This window comes from Mesitornis unicolor, unplaced genomic scaffold (assembly GCF_000695765.1).
Source record: "Mesitornis unicolor isolate BGI_N332 unplaced genomic scaffold, ASM69576v1 scaffold6277, whole genome shotgun sequence".
Taxonomy (NCBI): domain Eukaryota; kingdom Metazoa; phylum Chordata; class Aves; order Mesitornithiformes; family Mesitornithidae; genus Mesitornis; species Mesitornis unicolor.
The window spans coordinates 1-17,565 of record NW_010197043.1 but is presented as its reverse complement, the minus strand read 5'-3'; the positions used below and the strand labels follow the sequence as shown (position 1 = coordinate 17,565).

The 17,565-nt window shown below is 44.6% G+C and overlaps 1 protein-coding gene across 1 annotated transcript in view; it reads right to left on the bottom strand.

Annotated features, from left to right (window-relative positions):
* Positions 1–17,559, bottom strand: part of MAP4K5 (mitogen-activated protein kinase kinase kinase kinase 5) — a 50,622-nt gene extending 33,063 nt beyond the window's left edge. The window contains exons 1-2 of the mRNA XM_010188668.1: positions 17,497–17,559; positions 2,286–2,343 (exon numbers count right to left, since the gene is read on the bottom strand). The gene's annotated coding sequence lies outside the window, so the exon portion shown is untranslated. The remainder of the gene's footprint in view (positions 1–2,285; positions 2,344–17,496) is intronic.
* Between the last annotated feature and the right edge of the window lie 6 nt (positions 17,560–17,565).

The window sequence follows — 17,565 nt, the reverse complement described above, 5'->3', positions numbered from 1 at the left end:
TCCCTATATTCGTTAACCACACGATAGATGGGGACTCCAGTGCCTTCCTCTCCTGCTTTATAACCACACTTCAGTCTCCCTGATAACCTGCCTCGAGAGGAAGAAAACACAGGGTGGGCTGACGCCATCAAAGCTCTTCCTTTTAGAAACATTCCCAGTCCTTTTCCCCTGCATCTCTTTTTTTTATTTTGGTAGAATACTGTGGTGAGTTAACTCAAATTCACGCACAGTTGCTTGATCACTTGAAAATGGCTGAAATAGTAACAAAAAATAAATTTGAGAGATTCCATGCAAGATTGTTCTCTTAACAAACGTAAAGGATGTTTTGGAAACATTATCGCTCTTCCCTCAAAGTTCTGATCTGGGATTTCACAACCGAGAAATATGGGGTGAGACACAGGCATTGAAGCATTGATCCCCCTGTCAGAGGTTTGAAAATAATTATTCAAGGATAACAGACACGTCGGAAAAATTTAGCTGGCCTAGAAGTCAGCTGGACAACACTAAAATTGTATGAAAAATGAGCATACGTACTGCTACTTGAAAACAGCCTTCTCTGAATCTTTGTTTGCATGGCTAGAATACAAATTTTAAAATATTTGGTTTCTCAGACTGACTCTCCAGCAAGAAAGACAAAGACAGCGTATGCACCTCACTTGCAATGCACCGATATTGAAGGCTGCCCATCAAAATTCGAGTCATGAACGGATGCTGGTGTTGAGGGTCTGGGGACATCTCAGTGCTGGCCATCAAGGCCTTGAATTACAGAAGACAGAGGTGCCCGGTCCAGCCTCCTGCTCCAAGCAGGGGTGACCACACCGTCAGGTCACGCTGCTCAAGACCTTGCCTCGTCAACTGCAGAAAACCTTCAAGGACGGACACCCCACTGCCTCCCTGGGCCCTGCCCACAGCACCAGCACCTTCCTGATGAGGAATCGCCCCAGCCCAGCTGGACTCTCCTTGGGTACAGCCCACCCTGGCTGTGCCACCCCTTCGTTAGGCACTGCTGAGAGCCTGACTCCAGCCCCTCCGCCAGCCTCTGTGGAGGACGATGCTCAGATCCCTCTCGTCTCCAGAACAAAACCCACTCAGTTCTGCCACCCCTCCTACATAATTTCCAGATTTTCCTCCATTTTTCCTGCTTAAAGAGTCTGTATTTATTGCCTGCAGCACTTCAGTCATGGAAGCTATCTCACTGTGCCTCCACAAATCCTACTAATTTCTTAATCATCCCTTAATTGCTCCATAGGCTACAGCTGTCAGTCCAGGAGCACATCCACAGTGGGAGTCTCCCTCAGCGCCTGTCCCAGAGAGCCATGACCCCAAACAGCCACAAGCAAAGGGACTAAAATGGCAAAGAGACAGAAGAGGATAATGCTGAGGAGCAATTGGAAAGGTATGCGAATGACCAAGTAATCTGGAATATTGCCTTTGGAATATTGCGTCCAGTTCTGGGCCCCTCAGTTCAAGAAGGACAGGAACTGCTGGAGAGAGTCCAGCGTAGGGCTACAAAGATGATCAAGGGAGTGGAGCATCTCCCTTCTGAGGAGCGGCTGAGGGAGCTGGGGCTCTTTAGTTTGCAGAAGAGGAGACTGAGGGGAGACCTCATTCATGGTTATAAATATTTAAAGGGTGAGTGTCACGAGGATGGAGCCAGGCTCTTCTCGGTGACAAACAATGACAGGACAAGGGGTAACGGACACAAACTGGAACACAGGAGGTTCCACTGAAATTGGAGAAGAAACTTCTTCTCAGTGAGGGTGACAGAGCCCTGGACCAGGCTGCCCAGAGAGGTTGTGGAGTCTCCTTCTCTGCAGACATTCAAAACCCGCCTGGACGCCTTCCTGTGTAACCTCATCTGGGTGTTCCTGCTCCGGCAGGGGGATTGGACTGGATGAGCTTTGGAGGTCCCTTCCAATCCCTAAAGCTCTGTAATTCTGTGATTCTGTAATGAGAGATCACTTCTCCAAACAAATACAAGCTCCTCAGGTGGGACTGACTTACAACTGAAGGGATAAAAAGCTTGGTTCTGTGCAGTTACGTTGTAACTGCAGCATCTTTTTATGCCGCAATGATAAGGCAGATAAGAGCAAACAAGGAAACAGTGAGCAGGACGTAGCTAGAAGTAATGGCACATCCTGTGGCGCTTCCTGTCACCTAACTGCTGAAACAACAAAAAACACCAAACATTTCTTTTGTCTGGAGCTTCACAGCCGTGTGAAAATAAACATATGGAAGAAATGAAAATGCAATGCAAAAAATATAGAAAAGAATGCAAAACTTACCAGGCTCTAACTTGATTATTTTTACAGCAGCCAGTTCTCCTGTATGAAGATTTCTAGCCTGAAATAAGAGAGTTAAGACATATTTAATTACACTCCAAAGGCATCTCACGAAATCCTATGAACTGTGAGAAGTCAGGCTATGATGGCACATGTAACAAATACAGCCCAATGCAATTACCTGAGAGTGACCTGGGTGAGGGTTATCTGGGTTTGGTATTAGGACAGCATCAACCTCGTTGGAGTTGTGAAGCATCACTGGTGGTTTGAGACTTTAAAAAAGCCCAGATATCTGCCAGTAAATTGGAGTTCACGCCTCTGAAACACCATTTTTAGGAGTTACTGAACCTGCAAAGTTTCTACAATCTGTGCTTGCTGGGGAGGTACGAAAGCACTGGGCTGCAACATGGATTGCCCGAGCGTGGAGCATGCAGTGCTCAACCGAACGCCCAGCCCACGGTGCTCAACCACCCAAGCTCATGGTGCTCAACCACCCAAGCCCATGGTGCTCAACCTCAGTGTGCTCCAAAAGTGGACGTGGAAGGCAGAGGGGCAAGGGGGGAAAAACCCAACAATAATAGGCCTTTCCAAGGCCTGTAGTGCTCAGCCAAGAGATGGGTGTCAGAACACATGCCAAGGACACAAATACATTCAGAGAACCTGAACAACCGTACAAGAGAACCCAACACCTGAAGGGAACAGACCGAATCACCAAACACACGGAGTTATCTGCTAACCACAAAGGAAACCTCTACCACTTCTTACAGTACCTTCCCATGAGAGGTGCCTTCTAGAGCACAGCAAAACCAATGGTACCCTTCAACGTGCAGAAGGAGCACACATCCAAGCACGGATAAAGGATGGACTATTTTGGGTTTCAACCATTGAACAGCCAGGTTGGCACTGATGCACTGAACACATGACATTACCTGAGCCACCCGCCCTAGGACCGGTTTTCTGGTCCTACAGTTTAACCTTCCAACCAAACACACTCTCACCAAATGACTTTGACGACTCAAAACTGCCGAGTATTCCCCGATGCTCAACATTCTTGTTTGGATGCTCCCAGCTACAGGAGCTGTGTAAAATCGCCAGTCCATACAGACGTACTGCGAGCACAAAGCAAATTACCCAAACTGCTTCCCAAAAGATGGCATCTGCACGAAATGCGACCGATGGCTTTTGCTCCTTCAGCTTGGACTGCACCAGCTTTACAAAGGCACACGCATCTCTGCTGCCACTGCTGTTTTTAAATCGTTCTCTTCCACACCTTTTGACAGCTGAAAACTCCATCAATAATGAATTAATTACTGTTACCTTGCACATCATTCAAAATGTAAGAAGGCAGGGGCTAAAAATTTGTTCTCCGCGGTACACAGCCAGATATGAAAACTGTCAAATAAGGATTCCTCAAATCACTTTGAGACACGCGAGTTAAATAAATTCTTAACTCATTTCCCATGGGTGGCTATGGTTTGCAAGGTTTTTAAAAAAGAACTGTGCAGTATCCAGAAGGCACAGACAGGAACGCTCCACATCAACATCGCTGCTTCGGGAATCAAACCTGAAATTTTACTACAAATTATACTTGACAAAAAATACAGGTTCTCCATCATTTCCCTGATGGGAAGAATTAGTTGATGATGATTTACCAATTTTTCTTATTAATATACTTCTTCACTGGACGTGACCCATCTTAATTTTATTTAATGAGACTCAAAATTGAAAATTATGTTCCACATGACTCAAAGTGAAAATTAAAACTGTAATATTTGGGCAGAAAGATTGCAAAGCTCCAACAGAAAACCTGACCTACACAAGGATGGTGTATTTGAATGGGGTGAGCCACAGAGTCACATTTATTTTGCTCTATGTCATATGCAGAGTATATTTACTGAGTAATGTCCCACTGCAGAGCTCTAGTGACCAAGAGGATTACGCATTGCTAGTTCTGTGAGAGCACACCAATACTGATGCACACTGGGGTTTCGGGGAGTCAGGAGTTTTTTATAATATTACACACAAAAAATTACCAGGTTTTCCCACCAAGGTTTAATTTTCTTCTCAGAAGTGCACCAAAAAGCTGTCATGGGACAGGGGAACCCAACGTGACACCAGCGGCAATCCCTGTGTACGCTGCTTCCCACCACACGCCCAAACCATGCACATGAGAAAACACATTCTGGGTAGGACACTTTCTGTCGTTAATGACCAGAAATAACCCAGAAAACTGGTTTCAGAACCAGTTATGCACTCCAGAATTTTATTTATTTTGAAGAGCGCACGGCAGACAATTCCACCCACGGGGGTCCACAGCACTAAGCTGTGTGAGATGGGCAAGAGCTGGAGCACCCTTTCCCTTGGAAAAATGCATGTTTATGTGCTCCTTTGCCCTGTCTGCTGATTTTCTCCTTCAGCACTGGAGAAGGGGAAGACTAAGACAGCAATATCACTGCCACAGCCTCCAAATCAGCATTTTCCATTTCCACGCTGAAATCCCCTCCTCACCCCAATGTCATCGTCTCATCTCCAGCCCTGGATCAACCACCCAGTTCACCAGAAGAGCCGCTTGTTCAACCATGTCTTATTTTAATCCAATCATAATTGCAGCTCCTGTGCCAACCCTCCCATGCATCCCATCTTATTCATTCCTTGCCAAGCCTCACTCCTCAGTGACCGTGACGTTTTGCCGTCTCAAGCGCCGCCTGCTTCTCCTCAGTTGCTGTATTTAGCTTCAAAAGTTACCTTAAAGCCCTGCTTGGCGATTGAAATAGGAGTTTCTCATCTGCTTTCTCATTTCTGACCTCCTACACTTCATAATTCTTCATCCGCTCTACATAGTTTTGCTGCATCGTTCCTTCTGTATCTCATAGCATCATCAAACAGACCCTTGAATTCACCGACCTATGGCTCCAAATTCACATCTATCACTGCCAAGAGCTCTTGCCCAACTAAGGTGACCCAAAGAGATGTCTGGGCTGCCATAAATCCCTGAAGACAGATTCCTTTCTTACAGACTTCCTTAAAACTTCAGCAAGGAGCTGCCACAGCTTGGTAGAACCCCCAGAGCCTTCAACAGCACTTTAGCCGTGAGCTTTGTACGTGAGGATTTGGGATTCAGGACTTCTTGCAGCATCCCTTTCCCCTGGGATACAAATACTCCCATGAATATCTTGCATGAGCCATTTCTGCCAAGGACTGACTCATGACAACTACCTAAAGGGAGGTTGTAGAGAGGTGGGTGCTGGTCTCTTCTCCCAGGTGATGGGGGATAGAACAAGGGGAAACGGCACCAAGCTGTGCCAAGGGAGGTTCAGGTTAGAGCTAAGGAGGAAGTTCTTTACTGAGAGAGTCGTCAGAAGCTGGAACAGGCTGCCCAGGGAGGTGGTGGAGTCACCATCCCTGGATGTGTTTAAAGAGCGGGTAGATGAGGTACTTAAGGATATGGTTTAGGGGGTAGACAGGAACGGTTGGACGTGATGATCTCAGAGGGCTTTTCCAACCGAGCGATTCTGTGTGCGCGATTTCTCAAGATAAGGCCCATGATCCCTCACTGCTGTTTGCAGCACTAAAAGGAGAAGAAACCCTCAAAAGTAATGCTGGAGTCCCGAGGTCTCAACAGAAAGACTTGCCATGAAGGACAGCAAGTCCTCAGGGGACCTCGGTAACCCTAACACAACAACCAGTTTCGGGAGTTTCATCACTTGCTTGGGTTTTCTGTGAACACACAAACATCCACCCATAAAAATCAGTACCCAAGAGGCAGTATTAAGAAATCTGACAGGAACTGCCAGGCTGGATTGGGTTTCTGATCTGATCAATTTACCATTTATCCCTCAAGTAAGTGGCAAGTGATGTGTTGGAAAATAATTCGATCTCGGTGGATGGCGACCTGCTGCCCTGTAACCGAATTTACATCATGTCCTATCGCAGAAGTTCAAATAACCATTCCTAGTGCTTATCATAATCAACAGCAATTTTGCTTACTCTTACGATTTACAGAAACCAGTTTGTCAGTCTTAAAAATGCTCTGCAAATAGGGCTGTAAAACTATCAGGGAGCTACAGCAAAGAACAGCAACGCTGGACTTAATATGAATGAGTGGAAAGGAGTACAGGGAGAGACACCCTTCTAGATGGGTACACGTACCAAACCCATACAGGTGCAATTACTGCAGCTCTGTGGGGTTTTCCTCCTCCTTTTTTCTTTTATATAAAACAAAATAAGCAAAACTAAGCCAAAATTTCCCCCAGCCCCCTCTTGAGAAAACCTGAACAGAGTAATCGCACTGAGGAAAGGCCCTCCAGTTCGCTCCCTCACAGATGCTGAGCATGTTTTTCTCCTTCATGCGGGCAGGTCGATGGCCGAGTTAAAAATGTAGAAGAAGGAACAAAAGAGGAAAGCTCAGGGGGGAAAGTGGGATGATTCTGTGCACTATTAATGCAAATCTTACTGAACGGGCTGAGATCTCTGCAGACACAAACTCCGCCTCTGCCATCGAATCCTCGCAGCGCTGCGTCCATCACCCGAGGTGCCAGGGCAGCTCACATCTGGCTGGAAAGAGCCACCCAACAGCAATTCCTGATTTTCGGGGCTTTTGCTCTTTGAGGAGGCAGAAACACCCAGAGGCAGCTGTTGGCCCTGCAATCCTTCAGCTGGATCTTGGGGATGAGAGCGGTACCAGGCTCCTTTATAGCCACGGCACAGAGGCCTTCAGAAACCGCTGCCCGCACTGAGACTTTAAGGTTCAATACACTAAAAATATAATAAAAGAGAACTGCTTCTTACAGTCGTCACTGACACCACTTCTCAGGACAAACCAAAGATTCACGCACGGATTTTACTTTTTATACATGTTTCTGAATTTCTTGTGTCGGTTTATACTGCAGAGGCACTGCTAAGAGAGCCATCACTTTGGACATCAGGGCTGAGTATCACTAAATCCTGACTTTTTGGGTGCTCTCCAGATGGACGCTGCCACTCCTCATCCTTCAGGCCAGGAACGCACAACAGTACAAAGCAGGAGGCAAACGTCACTGCTGTCACTCCCTATTTCCACATTTTTGGCACTCACAGTTTCTCTTATTGAGGGAGCAGAACCCAAAATACACAGAATTATTTGGGTTTAAATAAATTCTACATTAAAACATGAAACCCAGCGCAGCCAAGATCTGCGCCTGGCACTCATAAGCGCAGCTATAATGCAAATAAAGCTTAAATTTATTGACTTTTACTGGCGGTTGGTGAAATCTAGATAGAGTATCTCTTGCAGAGAAAATTGGGAGGAGGAGAACCCACCTTTCACTGCCAGACTTCAGACACTTTCTTACCCAAGGCCAATTAACTGAAGCAATTAGGGATTAAACGCTCATTAATGACATTAGGCCAACTTCTTTTACACTGCCATAGAAAACCAGGCAAGGATTTGTATCAGCAAAGTGGCTTTCCCCGCCAGCCACTAAAACATTTAATTTTCATTCCAAGCAGCGACTACTGAAGGAAAAATACCTCCAGCAACAAGGATAACAATAATAACACAGCAAAGATGGGCGCACATCTTAAAAATGGTTATTTAAGAAAATAAAATAACAGAAGAAGGCAGCTATAAGCAGAGGTTGGTTTCTCCCCTATGAAATTTTCTTGGCAGGTCACCATTTGCAAAATATTTGGCATCCTCTTTCCAAAATTGAAAAGTTACAGCTAGAAATAGACCCTGGCCACAAAAGCACGATTTAGCAACTGATGCAGCACAAAAGATACAAACAAATACCACATGAGAAAAGACAAAAAGGGCCAAGTTTTGACTCAGTTGGAGAAGAAAACCAAAACAGAAAAGAACCTTTTCAGTAACAAATACGTGCATCGGATTGTTTTGAAAAGCTACTAGAAATAGCTCGCTTTGCTGAGAAATCATCTATGTTTCTGAACACAGATCACCCAAATCAAAGAATGCCCATGAAACTGCTAATATACTGAAAACTGAGCAGATGCCTAACAGCTTGACTGGCCAGGGTACAAAAAAAGGAAGGGGGGGGAAATACCTTCAAACACATTATTAAACTACAAACCGAGATGGATTTAAAAGGGTTTATTCTCCAGAAGATACGAAGAACAAATGTAAAATTATTCTATTTTATTCCTACATTGAATGCATAGATCACGATACAGGAAAAAACCCCATGGCGTTATGGACTACAAATTCAAGTAATATTACAAGGTTATACACTTTATCAGCTGCAGGGGAATTTATTTATTCCTTAGAGCTGAAAGAACTAAGTGATTTATCAATCAAAGTATTTAAAGCAAAGCATCTACGTCTCTTCTTTCCACTGAAAAATCAGTGGGTTGCTCAGATGCAGCATTAACCCCACTTCACGCAGAAGGAAGACATCAGTATTTTTTATTTCCTATGAACTTATCTGTACACTGCACTAACACCCAGGAAGATGAGTCCCTTCAGGAAGGAGCTGCCATTGGTATTTCCAAGAGAAGAAACTGCAGTCTTGAGATCGCAGCTCCCATGCCAGCACTGCTGCATGCAGCTTCCTAAAACACCACTAACACTTCTGGATGTACTTTCAGATTAGTCAGAATAAAATATCCAAGTGTTTGGTAGCAATCCATATAAACCCAGGGTACAGATCCATACTGACTCCTTTTCCTTACTGTAATTTATTTGAGAGAATCTGGAGAGGTGCGGGGGGAAAATGGAGAATTAAGGAGAAAAATCCAACTCCAATCAAGGAGGCTGCATTGCCTCCTGCAAATCTGAAGTCCTCAGAGATGAACTCACAGGTACAAAATGAAAAGGAACAAAACATCAAGTTTCTTTATGAAGAAAATAGGTCTGGGTGTTCTGTTCTTTGTTGTTGTTGCATAAAACGGCAACTGCAATAGAAAGAATGAATAAAAAAGCAGCTGTGTAAGTCAAAGAAGTTAAAAGAAAATGAGGTAAAACTCGGAGCAGGGAGATTCCTCTTCTGTAAGCTTTGGTTTGCACCTGTACTGCATCAATTGTCACCTTCTTGGGGTGGAAGATGGGTAAGACACAACCATTTCCTCTCAATCTCATTTGCATATGCACACATACGCACTACAATGTGTATTTTTTAATTGTTTTCTCAGTTTTGACTGATCCACTCATTTAAACGATGTAACTTAACAAGAAACAATTTTTTTCTATATCTTAACCTACAGTTTTCAAGCACCGGTTTCACTTCAGCAGCCTGGTTTCAAGCCCTTGGCCAGTGACTTCCTCACTCTACTACTTCAACTTTCTTTAAAATACGGGCTGAAAACACACTATAATAATAATACACATGCTACAGAAACTACAGCATTGCAGTAAATGAGGCCTGATTCATTAACTGAAATTCTAAAGACTTTTTTGTGGTCCCAAGAGCTGCTATATTGGAGGCTGATGATCTGCACACCCACTTGGCAGACAGGAGCAAGGCACAGACCTTCGAGAAGTGGAACACTGGCCTGCGATTTTGGGTTTTTGGTCTTTTTCTTATGTAAGACAGCAGCCAAAATGCAGAGAAGGGATGAAAAAGCAGTCCTGTAAATGAAAATACATTACAGCCACATTCTTATGGGGAAATCCTAAGCTACCACACACAATATTACACGCAGTGTAAGGTCTCTGTAAGACATGATGTAGCTTGCAAGTACATCCCACCCACGGGAAGCTGAAGATATTGTTACTGCCCTTTTCTGCACACTCACACAACCAAAGGGCACACAGGGATCGCATGCAAATTCCTCTTCAAGCTTCGGAAAGCTTCCTGTAGCTAAAGCAAGTGATACACACAGCCAAAGGAACGAAAGCAGAAGCAATGAGAGGAGGAGGACCAAGCCCATAGCGTCGAGATGAAGTCAACATCCAGCAGGACCGCAGCCCAGGGAAAGATGATGCTGATAAGGAAGTGGCACCACAGCTCTCCTAGGGCAAACTCACCTGGTTTGCAGACAGTATCTCACATTTTCCACCCACTGACTGAAGCACCAAGGCTTTAAAAGATAAAAGGCAAAAACTGCTTCACCTCTGTCAGAATCTCATCCTATTGAGCTCTCATGGAGAAAAGCCACAGCTTGCATGTCCTTCTCCAGCCGTGCAGGAGTAACTCTGTCCATGCTCAGAACATCCCACGGCAGGATTTACACAAACCTCAACACCCACAGAATGAGAAAGAGGAAAAACTGATGCTCGTGGACCTAAACAGGCTGTTGGTTGGGACCGCTGAGCCCATGGCAGATCATGAAACGTCCTCAAGATGTCCCTGCCCATCCCTGTAAGTCCCTTTGTCCCCGGCTTGGTATTGTGAGCCAAATTTAAAGACAGAGTCTCTAGACAGGAACTGCCTGGCAAAGTTCTAAAGACATGACGTAAATCAAACACGTAGTCATGCCCTTCACAATTAACCAAAAAGCAGAACTCAAACAGTGCTTCACATTTAAATGCAGACGTGCCTGACAAAATGAAACGGCTTCATCAGAAACCGCTCCTCCTGCCCAACTACCAACGCAGCCTCCTCCTAAATACCACGATGGTGATGGCATTTCAACTGCGCAGACACACTCGGTCCAGCCTCCAAAACCTACAGCCCTCATGAGCTGCTGATGCTACAAAAGAGATGCCCACAGAGCTGAGCCCCTCCAGCCCCTCCCTCCACGTGTCCATTCCTGTCAAATTTTCACTCCAAGTTTTATCAAGACAAAGAACATCTATAAAGGATGGTATGGCCCTACCTTTATTCCTTCTTCCCATCGTGTTTATATTTCCATGCCTGTGTGAGACTTCACCACTTATCCACCCTTAAGATTAATGACTAAATCTCCCAGACATCTCTGGGAGTCTAATGATTATAATTCAACTATTATCTTGCATGTCCATACGTTAAACAGTGAGTCATGACAAATGCAATGCAGTTGCTTCAATAGCAATTATTAGCAAATGGCCAAACACAGCTGAGAACAATAAAAAAACAGAGCTTCTTGGGGTGGACCATCAGATGAAATTTAAGAAGAAATGATGCCTTTAATGCTGCAAAGAGCGACACAAAGCAAGCTCAAGAATGATTTCTTACCAATAAGGCAACAGAGTTCCCCTGCAATGACCTCTTCACTCTGCCTTTCCGCAATGTCTCAAAATTCACATTTCAACAGGCTACAAATGCAGCTGCTCACACTGGCCTGGAAATACAAATAATTTCTGGAAATGTCCAGCCAAATCTTCCTCATCTCTATGAAAAGATGAACCTTCTATACACTATATTCATGCAGAAGACACAAAAACAGACTTGGGAGAAGGGTAATTCCCACATGTCAAAAATATGGCATCAAAGATGCCGTTCTGACAGATCAGTAGGTGCAGTAGTTGTGGCCACCAGGACTCAAACCTCTGAGGGATATCCCTGACTGCATCCTGCACCATCTTCTTACCATCTTCAGAAATGGAGAAATAACTGTTCTAGCTTCTTGAAGAAATACAAAATCTGAAACCTTAACGAAATGGCAAAGCGTGAGAAAGTCCTGGCTATCTCAAACGCAAGGCATGGAGGTTGCCTTGAGTTGATGGACAACTTTTAGGAATGTGGAGATGACCCATTCTGCGTTGTTCTCAAAGGGAATCACTTGGGTTGATGCTGCCTCTTCTTTTCATTCAAGAAGCCAGGTGCCAAACACACATCAAGGTAGCGAGCGGATTTGTTTTTCCAGCTGCAGAGAGGACAGACAGCTGCTGGTGTCAGCGAAATATGCTGGCAAACTCCGGTTATGGCCTTGCTAACAGGAAGAGCTGCTCTCTGTGACACAGACAATCTGCGTATTTCCATCACATGCCTCTGCTGATGGAGCTGGGCATCACTCGGACACTCCACGCTGTAAATCCTGGGCACATCCACAATCATCCAAATGTGCTGGCAACGAAAATGACCACTGCATCTTCTGGAGACAAAGATGAAGCAGATACCGGTATGCAAACACTCTGATATTTGGTCTGGTTTTCCCTTTCAGAGATTTTCTCTGCTGGTGGGAGGGTGGGTGGTGTGTGGGACACGTGAACTGCGCTATTCACGTCCTCTGAACAGGTATCTCCTGTTGAAACAGAGCTCTGGGGTGAAAGGCAGTAAAGGCACAGCTCATATAAAGCACCTAATAAAGACCAAATGCTCAGTATGAAAAATAACATTACAAAGATTATAAATGGAAACGCAAGGGCATGCCCCTAACTCCTGAATATCCTAACGGAGTGTCAGCTATCCACTGAGCATCTTAGTTCTCAGCAATATACGTAGCCTGCTGACTGCATCCTAAAAGAAAACGTGCCGTTTCCCAGAAGAGAAACTCCAGAGCAGCAAGAAGAAACTCAACAGCACCGGTCCAATGCCATTTTAAACACCCTTTGCATGGAAAAACAGGAGTACACAGAGTTCAGGTCTGGCCACGGCAAACTGCTAACCAGAAAGCTTTGATCTGGAGAAGAAGAGTGGAAACCCTCGGTGTGACAGATGATTTTGGGTAATTTTTATGTGCAAGCAATGTATATTCACCAGGGACAGATGTGACAAATCAAGGATAACCAGTTCCATTGGTCTGCAGCTGCCAAAACATACTCACATAAAGTTGGGAGTATGTGATTAAAAACTATCATAGCCATAACTGCGCTCTGGTATTAAAACAAAGCTTTAATGCTCCATTCTTAAACTGTTGGCTTTAAATAGTAGAACGCTTTAACCTGTAAGTTCTCATAATCTGTGAAACAAGTCTGGCTTGAAGAATGATTTTCCAAATACCAAATACAGGTTCACAACAGCCTTTGACTGCACCAGGGCTCTGAGAATAACTCCCTGACCACACAAGCAGGGCCGAAACCTGACTCGAACTGGACAGAGTCCCATTTTTACGGCAATCTTTTTAAAAAAGAGTTTTTTAAACTGTGTTTGAGAAAAAGACTCTTCGTGTGCCACAATCCAATTTCATGGCTCACTATTTTCCTGCAGCAGTGACCAGTGGCAAACCAGTACAGGTTTCTCCTAAGTCAATGCCTTTATGATGCGGGAGATAAAATAAAAATCCCAAAAGAAGAAAAGAGACTGAGCAGGTGACTTAAGGAGGAATAAAATTTCCATGATATTCAATAAATATGTGTCTCTTTTTCATGGGTAGTTTAATGCTATTACTTTGGTACATTTCTCATCTCCTGTGCTTACTTTTAAAGCAAGTTTCTGTAGCGCTGTTCACAGTCCTGCTTGGAAAAGCCCAAACAAGACAGCTTTGGAGCTGCTGCACAGATCACATTTGACGGTCGCCGCTCGGCGAGGACAGACACGCAGTATTCATCCCGAAAAGTGGGCTGCACGGGGTGCTGGGCTGAGCAAACACACCAGCCTTCAGCTGCCAAACAACAGCATTCAGAGACCAATCTACATAAACCATCTTTTGTTCCCCTTCTCCAAGATGAAGATGAGTTCAAACTCTGGGGCACATTGTCCCTGCGTCTCTCCCCATGACACAGGAGATCCCCCCTCTCCACCCACATTTGACGGTCGCCGCTCGGCGAGGACAGACACGCAGTATTCATCCCGAAAAGTGGGCTGCACGGGGTGCTGGGCTGAGCAAACACACCAGCCTTCAGCTGCCAAACAACAGCATTCAGAGAGACCAATCTACATAAACCATCTTTTGTTCCCCTTCTCCAAGATGAAGATGAGTTCAAACTCTGGGGCACATTGTCCCTGGGTCTCTCCCCATGACACAGGGGATCCTTTCCCCTAAATCTCTCCACCAAACCTATTCCAAGCCATTAATAAAGAGTTAAATAACAACTCCATGCAGGAAACCCCAGTGAGATACAGCTACAGTGAGTTATCACTCTAATACAGCACTTGTTTTCCAAGTCCCTTCAGGACATCGACACCTACAAGTAGGTGTAACCGAGTGACTTCACGCTCTGATGCAGCCGAATCTCGCAAGCGAACCAACAGAGGCCAATCTTACTCTACTTCAAGTACTTCCAGAAAACGTCATGGACTTGCAGAAACGTGTGTTTACAGAGCTGATGAGGTGAACGTGGGATCAAAACTGCCCTTGTACAAAGCGCTACTGAAAAGCTGCAGGTTCACTCACAGGTCATGCTGGCACCCATGAAAACACATCAAGACCTGGGATTTAACCACACTACGGGAGTTTACCTGGGATAGGAACCGACAGACCACCTCCTAGAGCTGGACATTAAATCCCATTTACAGTTTATAGTGGCTTTTTAATTTTTCTGCCCTAAGACACCGGTCAACTGGATGTTTCTGCATTAACCACACACACAAACTCTATTTTAGCACAACCGTGCAAATGCATGAACAAACTTACATCCCTTTCAAATACCACTTTGAGACTTTCACGGATGTGACTGAGGAGGGCAAACAGAAATCTTGCCAGGAAAGCCAAACTGAAACCTCACTTTTGTAGACCTCACCTTTGCAGTGTTAAGGATACAATGCTGAGGGTATTAACCATTTGACAGTGGGGGAAAGAAATACTGACAGCATATTATTAAGTTCCAGTGAGCACCCAATTTTCATCATTACAGCCTCATTCAGAAGTCAGCAATTTAAGACAGCTTGATACAATGCTTTATTATTCCGATGGATTAAAACTGGCTTAACAGTAATATCCTCTATTAAAAAGAAAAGCTTTCCCAACACGGATGAGACAACCAACGTGTCAGGACTGCAATGTAGCACTCACTTCCAAGGCTGGTAGAGTCTAACTTGGATCTACTTACACACATTGTGAATAGGTAAGAAAATATTTTCTTTACAGATTGTTTCTTTCCCACCCTGAAATGCATTTAGGGGAAAGAAATACATTAAAACAACATCAACAATCCAGTACTTAGGAACAATCCTACAATCAACCATTGTGTGCCCTGTGACAGGCAAGAGAAAAAACCACACAAACACTAAGAAAACACATTGCTTTTCTTTACTACTATGGAAGCTTAAAACAGAAAAGTGGGTAAGAGATTTTTAGAAAGGCCTTAAATATTCTTCTGTAACCTAACAGTGAACACAAATATTTGCTTAACCTCCACCTTCAACATCCAAAAAAGGACTAATTACTCTAAAAGCTACCAAGTGCCCCAAGAAGAATTTGAGGCATGAACCATCACCACCAAAAAGCATGGGAGGAAAAGGCAGAGGTCCCACAATCAGCAAAGCTGTCTCCTGCAGACATCCCAAAAACAACCATGCTGGAGACGCTGGTGACTCATTAGTAGCGCTGGAGCAGAGGAACCACTCGAAGAGGTGAGAGGAAAATTCCATTTTAATTTGAGAGCGCTCGCTAGCAAACCTTGCCCAAGCTCTGCAACGTAACTACAATCAGATATTCACTCAGAAAGGCAGTTTATAAACACTGCTGGCAGCCCTCAGCAAGTACACGATGTGCCATCTTTTACCACAGACTAAGCAAAATAAAACTACAATGTTTATACGTTAAATCCTTTCAAGAAAAAAAGGTTTACCTTAGTCACTTTTTAAATTAACAGAACATCAGTGACTTTAAAAAATGTTTGCTCTGCATATTTGTCATTACAGCCAGTGCCATCCCATTCAGTACTCCCTTGATACAGTTCCTGTCTGTTGCAGGGCTTTATAAAAACAAAGAGCAAACCAACGACCTAGAAACAGACGTAGGCTCTCAAACTACTTTAAACTCATTAACTTTATACTCGTTTCAGACTCGTAACAACATCAAAAAGACTGCCAAAGACTTTGATTTAAATCTGCCAAGTTGCACTACGAGAAGCCTTGTGTTTGTTGCTGTCTGAAACGGTTTCAGGAACCGAAGGCACATTTTTCGTAACCCAAAGAACGGAGGCGGGGAGGGCTGTGGGTTTGATTTTTTTTTTTAAGGGGATATGTTTACATGGCACAGAGCAGAGCCATGCATTCACACAGCTCCGGAACCGGAAGCTCCATGACATGTCAGCACAGCTCGCCACCAATTACCAGGATAACGAGCAGCACGATATTTCTTTTTTTCCCCACAAAGAGATGACACAGAAGTACTGCTCTGCAACACAACTCCCACCACACTGCCCTGTACTACGCAGGCATAACCACACTAGCTCAAGGTATGCTGAGGTCTGGGTTTACGAAACCTGATCATGTCCTTTTACATGATTTAGTGTAAGATTCCACAGCAAGGAAGTTAACTGATCTGTGCACAGCACCATACGAGAAAAGAAATAAAAAAGAAAAAAAGGCAGGCAAATATGCACCATGAAAACTTTAAAAAATAACTCCCCGAGGCCATAAGTCACCATTTCAAAGGGGTGGTAGGAACAAAATCCATCTATAAAACTTCAATTTGAACATTAGCGAAGAGCCCTCCCCCAGCATGAGCAATCACGGCTGCCTTTCATGTGGCACAGGAACACACCTTTTCAGGTGTCAGGTCGATTTTAAGCACACTCAACAGCATTACTAAGTAAAACATCACAACCACCTTGCCTGTGCACCTGAAAATGCAGACTGCTGAACACAGCTCAAAAACTTTAAGGCTTCTTTATAACCAACCCAACTTTTAAAGCTGCTGAGCACCCCTGACGCTTGGGGAAGGGGCTTGCATCTCCCAGAGAAGCAGAGAGAGTGATAAGCACCATACCTACACCTTCTGATTCTGATTCCCACAGCTGTTTTTCTGGCACCAGTACACACCAGTAGACACCCTTTCACGACCACCTCCTGGATTTGCAGCGCTAACTCTACCGAGAGTCATAACTCCGCTTCAGCTTCTGAAGAGCTTTAATCTGCTTCTGCCTTTTGCATGCTATTATTAACCTCGGGGATAAACTTGCACCCTTTTAATCAGGTGCTTTAACTGATGTGTTCTGGAAACAGGTACGGCAAACAGATATCCCTATCTATCTTCCTTAGCGGTAACATGGGAAGTATCACCCACAATATTCACCGATCCAAACTTCTAAGAAATCAGTGAGGGGATCGGTTAACATGGACCCATCTCCAATGCTCCAAGTCGATCTTTTCAAATAAAAGTGTTAGATAGGCACAGAAACCTCATGCTTTGTCAGAGATACCCCGATCCCACACGTTTTTCAGGAGCCCCTCTGTTCCAGTCGGCCCCTTGACGCCCTGAGCCCAGCGCACGCCGTGAGGGGAAGCCCGGCGGGGCCTTCCGCGTCTCTCACCTTGTAGACATCGCCGTAGGTGCCGCTCCCCACCCGCTGGATCAGCTCGTAGTCCTGCTGCGGGTTCCG